The sequence below is a fragment of the Equus asinus genome, chromosome 9 (assembly GCF_041296235.1).
Source record: "Equus asinus isolate D_3611 breed Donkey chromosome 9, EquAss-T2T_v2, whole genome shotgun sequence".
Classification (NCBI taxonomy): domain Eukaryota; kingdom Metazoa; phylum Chordata; class Mammalia; order Perissodactyla; family Equidae; genus Equus; species Equus asinus.
In genome coordinates, this window is record NC_091798.1 from 21,452,067 (window position 1) to 21,464,918 (window position 12,852).

Consider the following 12,852-nt stretch of genomic DNA (forward strand, 5'->3'; position numbering starts at 1 on the left):
ATTCCATCTCTCAGTGTATTCATTGGCTGTAAAAACAGAGCTGCTCTTAGTTGGCTTACGTTGCTTCCTAAAGATCTCTTGAGCACCTGTGGAATCCCAGCTTGCTTACGTTTTAGCTGAGGAGACAGTATCATAGTAACAAATGATACAGAACAGAATAATGGTTAATGTCATGATCCTGATTAAGTGTTGGAGGAGTTCAGAGGAGAGGGAATTCCTGTGGCCCAGGAAAGTGAGAAAGACCTTGTTTTAGGTCTTGAGGATGGGCAGTCAGAGAAATTGTGGAAAGTCTTCCAGGTGAAGAGGAAAGGATGTATAAAGCAATTAACAGCATGGATTGTGGACAAACCTGGCTTACGTTTTCGGCTTTGCCATTTTCCAGCCATATGAATTTAGGTAAATTGTATAATCTGTCTAAACCTTAGTCATCTCGTTTAAAAAATGAGAATAATTGTGACTATGCCGTATACATTCTAGAAAGAATCAGGATTAAAGGAGGCAATGTGTATAAAGGATTTAGAAAAGTTCCTGAAATATAGTAAATGCTTAATATATAATAATGATGACGGGAGGAGGAAGAAGGAGATGATGATGATGACAATAATGACCAAGACTCCATAGCGGAAGGTTGACCTGACTGGAAGAAAGGAAAGAGACTCATGTACACGGGAGGACATTGGGGGTGGAGACTAACATCAGATAGAGAGGGGAACTGATTCAAGAAAACCTGGAAAACTATTAAGGGACAAAGAAATGCTGAGAGACAGAAACATCCAGGACAGGAAAAGAAAAGTTTACTTGCAAGTGGTGTAAGGAAGTCAGACTTCCAAGGTCAGGTTCACCAATTGCAAAGCACAAGTATTTAAAGGAATATACTGCAAAATCACTTAGGATACCAAGTGTACGTGTGTCTGTTCCCAGTGGAAAAACAGCCACTTTCTTGAAGGTCAGGACAATTCCACAGACATCAGCATAGCAAACATCTAGGATTAAATTGCTTTGTTAGAATTTCAAGGTTTATGTGAAATAACCAAGGTTCCGATACTTTGGGGACCAGAACCAATCAGAGTAAACTGTCATTTTGGGGTTTTCTGAGGATGAGGTCCCCCGCCCCCCATACTGGAAGCAAAGTGTCCATTTTTGCTTCTACTGAAGTAATAGCTATAATCCGTTTCATGGCCACAGTTATTTAAATCCAAATCAAGGATTTGGGAGTCGGAAAGATGTGGGTTCAAATCCCAGAATTACCATTAAATGGCACTGTGAGCACAGACAAGTTACTTCATCTCTCTGAAGCACAGTTTCTTCATTTGTACAAAGGGATAAAAATACCTCTATTATTTCTTTTTATGGATTTAAATATGTGTAATCACTAAGCACAGTGCCTGGTGCGTTAGGAGTATTCAGTCTGAGAAAACTGGTTTTCTCACGTGGCTCAAAGCAGTGCTGCCTCAGATTGCCCAGGGCCTCCGGGGAAACGCAAAGGTGAGAAAATTGACTCAGACAGGGAGTCCTGGGGGCCTGGAACTTCTCCACTAAGCTGGAAAAAATACCCTGGAGACAGTTGGGTCAGGTGTCAACACCAGCTCTCTTTTACCGTGTTCCGGGTGAACGTGTCTGTGTGTTGAAATAGCACCATTGTGGACGTCAAGTTAGTCTTCAACAAAATAAGAAAATGGAGTATGCCTTTCATAAAGTTAAATTTATTTAACTTCAGGGACTATCATTTATTCTAAGATTGTGTCCTTCCTAATGTTCTTAACAGAATAAAACCATGCTGAGAGTGAAGGTAGTTTTGAAGCTGGTTTTTACTTAATTGGGGAAGTACAAACTTGGTAATCCTACATCAGCTCCCCAAATTTCTTTGGAAATTTTATTGTATCATATAATCCAAAAAAATGGAAACCCTAGCCTGGGAAGCAGAAAATCCTTGTCTTGCTGATTGGGATATTAGGGGCAATCATAGTATCCAGGGGTATAGTCTTTGGGCAAATACAGGAAGCAAGGTCTTGGGAAAAGGACTCTAGCCTGCTCGATTATTGATTATTTCAAGTCACCTGCACACAATTTAAAACCCAATCACACCTCATTTCACTGAAATACCAACACTGCTGTTCTAAGTGTTTGTAAACTGCCTGTTAGCAGTAAGTGGAGGTGCTGACTTATGTTCTGCGGGCCCTAGGTGCTCAGGCTGCCCCATTTACCTAGAATAAGAATGGAAATTGATCCCTCTCTTGCTGTTTAGAATTTGGGAGTCATATCCTAAAACTGCTGGTCCATTTTTCTGTTATCTAAGGATGCAGCTCTGAGAACATGTGTAAAATGCTGAAGTCTGGGCCTGACCCCCTCTGAGCAGGGCGTCGGTGCTGCCTCTGCAGACATAGCTGTGGCAGTAAGGTTAGTGGATGCCCAAGGATTCCAGAATTCCCACTAACAAGCAAATCCTGGAGCAGAGACAGAGCAAATATGAGGGATGAATTACTGTATTCACACAGGAATCAGAATTAAGGAAACAGGTACAACATTTGCATTTTTGCTTTGGAGGAACATGCTTCTGAAAGGAAAAATAATTCACCTCTGATGAGGATGAAAGGAGATGAATGAAATGTTTATATGAAGGCGATGAAAAGAGAAAGCCCAGAAAGAGCAGAAAGACGGATGTGCCTTTGGGTACAGACATATGGACTGTTCTCACGCGGCCTATTGCTATGGATGTCTACAAAACATCCACTCTGATGTTTGGAAAGACGAGATTTAGAAAGACCTCAGATGTTCACCATGTCTTCCTGAGTTCAGTAAAGCACATGGAGAAGCAATGATCTCTAAAAAAAAACTGGTTCTGTTTTATTTTCTTTTTCACAGTCAGTGAAAGATAATTACAGACACATCATTCGTGGGTGACAAAGCTGTTCTCTTATTATCGGTGTTAGAGCCTTAGAATAAGCTGTCATGCTTACAATCGTCTCCTTCGTGATACAATTTAAAGACTAAGGTATTATTCAAAATATGAATTGTCAGTCCAGAAAAGGCTTTGAAAAAAATTATAATATAGATTGATCCACCAGAAAGATATGAGGCAGGGCTTTCTTTTTTATGAAGGGTGCAAGATATTTAATGGTGTCTGTGCCTAGAATTCTATGCAAAGTCACATGAAAAGGAAAACTCAGAGAAAATAATTAGAGCTTAAAAGGACCATGAAAGGCAAGTCCAACCTTCTTTTACAGATTCTTGAATATGTAAAAATTTTTTATTGGTGAAAGGAACTCTAAAGGTCATAATTTAAATTACTATGGATTGGGTTGCTGATTTGATGGTTATTCTGTAGTTATAGAGTCTGGGACTCTAAAAGACCCAAATCCAGGTCTTCTAATTATCCTCCCACTTTATGGTTTTCCAAGAAAATTGTGTACAGTGGCTAACAATAAAAGGGATGGAAAGTACTACATTATTGATAGAGTTGTAAATATTGCAAAGCTCTGATAAAAAAAAAAAGGGTAGGTTGCCTCACAGGTCTCTCCGGGGCCTCACTTATTAATCCTTACCTGGCACCTCTTTCTTTCTCTCTCCTCCTCATCTAAATCTTGACCCAGTATTCTCAAACATGCCAGTAAGAAAAGAGAGGTGACCAGGTCCCAAGAGCGGCTCAAGTCATCTCACCCATCTGGAGACATTGAATCATAAATGAATAGCAGCCTCCCCCTAGTGGTCAGGCCTGCCTCCATCTGCTTGCCACACAGAAATAGGAAGACAGAAGTGTGAGAACGAATGAGACTGAAGCTTTTCAGGGTACAATCACATTGGTCACTAGTGACCTCTGTGTCAATGCTTTGCTCAGTCAGGTAAGCATCTTCTCTTCCCTTGCAGAGGAACTGGGAAGAGAATGGACAGGGCAAAAGCTTCCGCGTGTAGGGAAGTGTTTCTGGAGGGCAGGTATTTCTGCCTCTACAATAATAACAATATCCACCACATGTTGAGTATATACAATGTGCTAGGTGCTGTCCAGAGGGCTTTATGTACATCATCTCATTTAATCTTCACAGAACGCTGTGGCGTTGGCATTATTATACCCATGTTACAGATGAGAAAACTGAGGCTTAGAAGGGTCAGTTTTCACCTACATCAGCTATCTAGTCAGTGTTTGAATACCCACTGCGATGTATAGCCACCTGCTATTCTTGGGCAATAATAGAAAGATCACTTTCACCCCCACACCTACCTGAAGCAGCTTGAATCTACCATTGGTAATTCTGACCATGATCAAGTTCCCCCTACTACTGGAAATGTTGTCTCCCTATAGCCTACTTCACTGGATACAATTTTCACCCTCTTTAGCAGTAGTTCTCAACCAGGGTGATTTTGCCCCCATAGACATTTGACAATATCTGGAGACATTTTTGGTTGCCACGCTTGGGAAGGGGGTGTTACTGGCACTCCATATAGAGGCCAGGGATGCTGCTAAACATCCTACAGTGCACAGGACGGCCCCCTACAGGAAAGAATTATCCAGCCTAAAATGTCAGTCATGCTGAGATTGAGAAAACCTGTTCTGTTGACGCATAAAGTAAAGTGAACTCCTTTCTATGTTAGCATTTACATGTCTGGAGAAAGCAAAAATGTCATGTCTATCCCTTCCGCCTTATATATGCTCACACCCTTAGCACACTGACTCTCCAGTCTTACCTGTTTGTTTTTTTTTTAAAGATTTTATTTTTTCCTTTTTCTCCCCAAAGCCCCCCAGTACATAGTTGTATATTCTTCGTTGTGGGTCCTTCTAGTTGTGGCATGTGGGACGCTGCCTCAGCGTGGTTTGATGAGCAGTGCTATGTCCGCGCCTAGGATTCAAACCAACGAAACACTGGGCCGCCTGCAGCGGAGCGCGTGAACTTAACCACTCGGCCACGGGGCCGGCCCCAGTCTTACCTGTTTTAATACTCCCATTTTCTAAAAACGGAGGCTTAGAAGACTAAATGAACTACCCAAGATAAAATACCAGGGAATGACAAAGCCACACTAGATCTGAGGTTACCTAGTTCCTATTTCAACTATCTTCTAGTTATATCATGTCTAATCTTTCAATCCACTCATTAGGAATAAGGGTGAATTAAACAATGTCTCTATTCTCACAAAGGTTATACTCCAGTGAATGCTGGCCCAATATATTCCCTACCCGGGGACGAATTATCCCCTCTGTTGACATCTGATTTGGTCATGTCTACTCTTAAAGTCAGTGAAAAGAATCTAATAATCAAGACCCTCAAGGAAAGCATGACTACTTTCATGTCAAATATAAGTCTGTGCAAATAGATCAATAGAACAGAATAGCATAAGAATGAACCCACATACATATAGTCAATTGGTTTTGACAAAGGTATGAGGAAATTCAATGGGAAAAGGATAATCTTTTCCAAAAATGGTGCTAGAACAGTTGGATAGTCATATGCAAAAAAATGAACCTTGGACCTTACTTCACACCATAAACAAGAATTAACTCCAAATTGATCATAAAACTAAATGTGAGATCTAAAATTACAGAACTTCTAGGAAAAAATGTAAGAGAAAATCTTAGCGACCTTGGGCTTGGCAAAGATTTCTTAAATATGAAACAAAAGCATGAACTGTAAAACAAAAAAGAAATAATTCAGATTTCATAAAGTTAAAACCTTTGCACTTCAAAAGATGCTGTTATAAAAATAAAGCAAATTCTAGAGTGGGAGAAAATATTTGCATGACATATATCCAACACAAGATTTAGATCTAAAATATGTGAAGAATTCTTATAAATTAGTAATAAGACAAACAATCCATTGAAAAAATAGAGAAAAGATTTGAAAAGACATTTCACCAAAAAAAATTTACAGATGGCAAAAAACACATGAAAAGATGCTCAGCATCTTTAAGCATTAAGGAAATGCAAATTAAAACCACAATGAGATACCACTATAATCTATTACAATGGTTAAAAATTTCAAAGACTAACCATACCAAGCATTGTCAAGAATCTGGAGCAACTGGAACACTCATGCACTACTGGTGGGAATGCAAAATGGTAAAATCGCTTTGTAAAATAGTCTGGCAGTTTCTTTTAAAAATTAAACATATACCCACTACTTGATCTACCATTCCCCTCCTAAGTATTAAGCCAAGAAAAAAGAGGAACACATATCCACACAAAGACTTATAGACAAATATTCAGAGCAGCTTTATTTATATTAGCCAAAAACTGGGAATCACCCAAATATCCGTCAACAGGTAAATAAACAAATAAATTGTGGTATATCCATACAACAAATTACTACTGCACACAAGAAGAAGCTCAAAATATTTATGCTGAGTAAAAGAAGCCAGACACACCTCCCAACAAAAAACAAAAAAGCATACATATGGTATGATTCCATTTATATAAAATTCCAGAAAATGCAGATAATCTATATGTCAGAAAGCAAATCAGTGGTTGCCTGGATGACAGGGGTGGTGAGGGATGGGGATTCATAAAGGAGTAAAAGGAAACTTCCAGGGTGATGGATGTATTCATTATCTTGATTATGATGATGATTTCACGAATGTATACTTACATCAAACTCATCAAATTGTACACTTGAAATATATGTAGTGTATTCTACATCAAATATACCTCAATAAAACCATAGAAAAATGAAGTGAAATAAAATAAGATGGGTCTGAGGCAAAGAGAAGAGGTCTGCATCCTTTAGCTCTCTTTCCCATTTGAAGAGATGCCACTCAATGGGTAACATCTGTTTCTATCCCTCTAGCACTAACTACAGTGGCCACAAGACTCCTGCTTCCTCACCCCAGTGAGGTCTCCTGACTTCTGTCATCTCTAGGAAGGTTCTGCTGATGCAGTCATTCAGTGGTCAGCAAATGTATCCACAAAGAACTGAAAAGGAAACAATTGCTTAGAAATTGCACATTGGTGACATCGGTGGCCTCATCTTGGGTATTCTTTGTCATGAAGTATGGATTGAGTTGTACCAATCATTTTAGAGTCAAAGGTATAGCTTGGAGGTTATACGAGCGCCAGTCTGATAAAACACAGTGTCTGAGCACATTTTTCACTTCTGCAGAACCTTGTGATACATCATCCTTGAGTTTCATTTCACATCTCTTTTTGTACTGCTGATTACGTCTTTGAATTCTTATTTGTTTTGACTTTTCATTGTCTCTTTCCTGACCAAGAAACAAGAAAATCTTGAGCCACATAAAGACCACAGTTCATCAAGATGTTTATTTCTCAGCAACTCTCTGTGTTTGAGAGTTAGGAATTCACATGGATGGTGTTTGGGAAGATGATGATGATGCTTTTTGACAGATTTTTGTCATCTTACCATCAGTTTTCTCTATGTCTGTATATGTTAAATAGAAAGTGGCCATAATTTATACTATACATGAGAGGCTGCCTGCTATACTAGAAATTACCACAAACTTTGGACTCAAATCTAGACTCAAAGCCTGTTTATGTAATTTCCTAGCTGTATGACCTTGGGCAAGTTTCTGAACTTTCATGAACCGCAGTTTTCTCTTCTATAAAGTGGAATAACTGTTAAGCGTTTAATAAGATATTTTCCTTAAAGAACTCTATACAGTAAGCCATAGTATAGTCATTCACATAATGGATCTGAAGCCAGACAGTCTACATTTCAACCCTGACCTCACCACTTACTTTGTAACTTTCTGTGCTCCAGTTTCCTCATCTGTAAGAATGGGGATAATAAAAACACCTACCTCATAAAGCTGGTATGTAGGTTAAATTAGTTAATACATATAAAACATTTACAACAGTACCTGGCAGAAGATAAGAACTTAAAAAGTGTTAGCTGTCTTCAGCATTATTAATGCAGCTATTATTTTTTATGTGTGCCGCCTAATAGGTGTTGCATAAGCGGTCGGCATTGTTCCTTTACAACCCTCTCTCTCTTCTGATTTTCAAAACAAATTCTGTCCCCTACAGCCATCCCTGAAGCACTTTCAAGAAAACCCAAACGTTCTTCAGATCACAGTAAGAATGACACTTTTTTCTCTTTGTGCATGTGTGTGCGTGTATGTTGCTCAGCAAAGCAAATAGAATAATAACTAATGTGAGATTTTAATTACCATGTATGTCAGTGATGCTGCTTTGTAAATCAAAGTTAATTAATTCTGAGTACTTGCTACTTCTTCAATCCTTCTACCAGCTCAGGAGCAAGCATGCTATTTTCTATGTAAATAACAAGGGTGCTTCTAGAAAGGGTGTTCAGAACAAGCAGGGTGCCATCTACACAAGAGCAATTTCAAGGCTGGAAATTTAGACTTATCATATTGAGCTCTACCCAATGTATATATCCTAGAAGAGGGCATGACGTTACCTCACTGTAATGTTAGATAGAGCAAAGCTTCCTCCAGCAGCTGTCTTTGGGTTTATCCTTCAGAAAATGGTCCAAACTTTTTGAATCAATGATTTTGTCTTAACAGTCCTTTGGAGCGCTCCTTAGTATAACAGGTTCAATAGTATATTTGGCTGTTATGTGAAACAGTACTTCCTTTTATGTGTCTAATCGCATGGTTTTCAAACTTATTCTGTTTACTCACACTAAATCTTGCATGGAAATGTAATTCATAAAGCAGAAAATAAGAAGAGCCAAGGGGTGTAGTTTGGGAAATGAAGCCAGTAGTTACCCAACCAAACTCCACACACACTTCTGTCCCCAGCAGCTATCTCTGAAGTACTTCCAAGAAATCCCAAATGTTCATACGATTGCACTTTGAAAACTCCTGCCCTAAAGTAACTTTCTTCACTCAGTTTTCCAAAGAAGCTGCTTCTTCACTGTATTTGTGTTTCATGAAAATCCCACATTCCCTTTGACTTCACTGGCTGTGCTTTTATCCATTACAATCACGTTGCATTTAAGCTGCCTACTTTCCAAAGTGAAAAATCCTAAATTTTTCAATAAATCAAAACATCTTTCTTCCTATCCTACCATCATTTTCTAATCATTATAATGATTAAGAAAATGGAGATAGATTAAAGATGCCAAGATTCTTTAATCTGGAAAGATACCAGCAAAACTTCGGAATGATTGAAGTCCATGAAATCATCATGGCACTGGCAAAGAGGAAGATGTGTTAGCTCAGCAAATTCTTCACTAATTGATCTGGGGTGGGGGGTTGGGGGTTCTTCCTCGTAGCTTGACAATAAAGATCCATACAGAGTATGAGAATTTATTTGCCAATCAAAAATAGAAACCACTTTACAAGAGAATGAGTAAATAAACAAAGATGATAAAACTATAAATGTTTATCACACATCAGCCTTGTGATGGCAAATCTATGACATGTGTGCCCCCATTCCCATCTCCAATTCCCAAGGCAGAGATCACTAAATGATCGTGGCATAGGTGCAGCCTCAGCGTCCTTCACAACCCAGCATTCCAGGCAGCCACTACCAATTAATTAATCAGTATTGGCGTGTGATTTGAAGTCTTTCTGCCAATACTGACTAGTCTGACCACCAGAATTCACATATGGGAAAACAGAAGCCCAGAGGGTAGATAATTTTCCCAATATCATACAGCTAATTAGTGGAGGATAGCCATGCCCTTTCACCAACGCAGCTCTGGTCTGTTACACTGAACATGCTAGAACATTTGTTAGACCCTGTTTGAAAATTCTTTTGTTCTTACTTCCCACATCCATGTATAGGGAGCTAAGAGCATCTCCTAGCCCTCTTTCAGTCCAAATGTTGTTTCACAGTGTATTTTCCCCTGTAGCCTTTCACAATTGATGTAACTAATGGAAGATATGGAGATAGCATCTTGTAAAGGTTAAGAGCACAGATTTTGCCAGACCAAGTTGAACTAGACTGATATTCCTGCTTTGCTACTTACTTACTGCATGAGCTCCAGAATGCAGTCTAACCTCTTTGAACCTCAGCTTCCTCATACACAGAATAAATACTCCTCAGAGGTATGCTACAAGATTAAAGCAAATACAATATGTAAGCGCCTAGCAAAGGGCCCAGAAAGTAGGTAAAATATTTACCCATAGAGCTTTCTTTTCTTCCCTTTCCTCTTTCCTTTTCTTCCCTTTCCTCTTTCCTTTTCTCTCCTCTTCATATTCCACAAATATTAACTCCTTGATCTTGAACAAGGAACTTAACATTTCTGAGCCTCTTTCTTCATTTTTAAAATGAGAGTTACATTAGTACTGACCACATTGGGTTGCTGGGAAGAGTAAATGGGATTATAGCAGCAGTAGCAATAGCTAACTCAACTATATCTCATATAGGTATAGACTCCATACAGAGAATCTTCTAGAAGACTAACCAGCTTGCTTGCACTTAAATGTCTAGCCCCAGAGACTTTTGCCATGAATATTCATGTTATGGTCAGTGGAGGTAGAATGCAAAGGAGATGCCTACTGTCAGAAGGCCTAGCTCTCTCTTGAGAGAGTCCATGTATGATGAGAAGGATAGTCATTGGATTTCAAATTTGCAGACCTGGATTCTCCCTGAGCCTGTCATGAGCTTGCTCTGTGACCATTGGTAGGTCACTTAGCCTCTCTGGACTTCAGGGTAATCCACCAAGCCCACCTCATAGCACTGGCAACCCAAATGAGAAATAACCAGGGAAATCTAAAGCTCTTCAAATGGAAGAGATCATTTTTTTTCCTTTTCCTAGAACAAAAAAAGGAGGAAACCTGCCCCCTGAAGTTTGAATTGGCTTTAGTTTGTCTTTATTCTCTTGCATGTACAAATACCTTTTTATATAAAGATCTTTTTCTTTTTTACTTAAGATTGGAAATGTGGCTGCCCTACTTAAAGTCAAGAATGTCTGTGAGCAGCCGTTCCTTACCTCCTACACGTATAGCCAGTTAGAGGATGCACACTGATCCTGGGCCTCATAGACTCTTCTTCCGCTCTTTATGTAAAGATTTTGTGTTCAGAGAGTCCCTGAGTTATTACATGTAATGACCTAGCTCAGCCAGGATGAAAATGGGAAATATATTTTCTCTTGTGCCTGTCCCCCGTGACAAATAGACACATTTGCATGTATGCACATACATAGACACACACATTTCTTTCTCCAGAACCCTTCCGTCAAACATCTCAGAATTCCTCCTTGCAAGGCTTTGTGAGACTCCAGAGTAACAACCAAGGGGATGGCACCAGTGATGGTGTCAGTTCTGATGGACCACTATGACCAGCAGCAACGAGTTTCCAGAATGGAATGAAAGCACTAGGTAATTGAGAACAAGTCCTTTGGGCTATTAGGCATCTAGCAGACAGTAAGATAAATCCTCATCTCCTGCTAGTTATAGAAAAAGAGATATATTTTTCCCCTACAAAGAAAGTGAAAGGACTAGACTGTTATCAGTTACCATGGCAACTCAGATCCACTTGGTGCTCAGTTCATCATGTCATGATGGAAGACTGGAGGAAAAAAGGAAAACAACACTAAGCTTCTCTCTGCTTTTTGTCAAATATTTTGAAGTGACATTTCAGGGTATGAGCCTGAAACAACTTTTTCTGAGTGGAAAGGAGAGGAGACGTGAGGGGGAGATAAAGCGGGAGTGAAGAGCCTGGGGACGCTGGGGACATGTTTGAGAGAAACTGACTGATGTGGTCAGTACTAATGAAACTGAGAGGCAAGGAAAAGAAAGCAATAGGTATTTATTGAGTGCCCACCACATGCTGGGTGCTGTGCTTAATAATGAGCAGTCTGCAACCTCTCAGAGTGCTCTGTCTGGAAAAGAAAGACAACTAAACACACAATTACAATATAAGGCGCAAGTTCTTCCAGGGCATAAGTACAGGGGGCAATGGGAGCAGGTGTCAGGTGGTTGTTGCTGGCGGGGAGGGAGATTTCCCACAGGAAATGTCTATGCTAGCATCTCAAAAATGAGAAGGGGAGACCAGGTGAAAAACTCCTGGTTGGAGGAGTGAAATGTGCAAAGGCCTTGAGGAGAGAGAACTCTGGGACTTGGAGGACACGAGAAGTTCACTGTTGCTGGAGTGGAGTGTGTGAGGGCTTAGGAAGAAGGACGAGCTTGGCTGGAGAAGTTAGCAGGGACTACGTTGTGACATATCTTATAATATGTCATATTTAAGGGTTTGGAATTTACCTGAAAGGCAATGAGGAGCCATTAAAGTGTTTTAAGCAGGTTTGGAGCGACTGGAGGATGGCTCTGGAGCCAAACAGTCATGGTGGAGGGAATAAGGGAAATATTCTAAAGTCAAGAGTGCAGGTGATGGATCTGACAAGACTAGTGGCAGTGGAGAGATGTGGATGGATTCTAGAAGTTCTATGAAGTAGAATCAACAGAACTTATTGGAGATAAGAGAGAAACAAGTGAAAACTGAAGCCCAAGTTGCTGGGCAACAGAGTGAATGGCAGGGTCATTCACTAAAAGAAGGTCAGTGATGGAGGAGTGGCTTTGGGGTCATTTTGGTTGATTACAATGAGGCTATGTTGGTTGAGCCATGTTAAGCCTTTAGAATGGCACTTGTCAAGCTTTTGTGTGTGGGTATGCTCAGAGTTGGAAACAGGCCTCATGGAACACTGTGAGAAAATGACATGTTTAGCTTAGGATATGATGAGAGGGACTCTAGAATGAGATTTTGTGTAGATCCCACCATCCGGTGCATAAGAGCAACCACAGCAGAATGATTCAGAGCATCTTCTTAGTCTGCATCTTTAATGACAAGCTGCCTTCCTTCTGCATCCTTCGTTACTGCACATGAAAGATTAGAGTCACTCTTGGCCTTGGAGGAAGAAGGAAATTTACTTCCCCTCTTGCTATTTGCACTGATATCCAGGAACTTAGCTCTTGTGGAGCTCAACAACCTCAGTCAGGTTTGGA

At 39.9% G+C, this 12,852-nt stretch overlaps 1 protein-coding gene across 12 annotated transcripts in view; it reads left to right on the plus strand.

Moving 5' to 3' along the window:
* The window catches only part of ATP10B (ATPase phospholipid transporting 10B (putative)), a 286,627-nt gene that overhangs the window by 121,861 nt on the left and 151,914 nt on the right, over positions 1–12,852 (plus strand). For 4 of the 12 annotated variants that reach the window (XM_044777708.2, XM_070517119.1, XM_070517118.1 and 1 more), the window contains one exon: positions 7,967–8,014. The exons of the other annotated variants lie outside the window; for them this stretch is intronic. The gene's annotated coding sequence lies outside the window, so the exon portion shown is untranslated. The remainder of the gene's footprint in view (positions 1–7,966; positions 8,015–12,852) is intronic. 12 annotated transcript variants of the gene reach the window in all.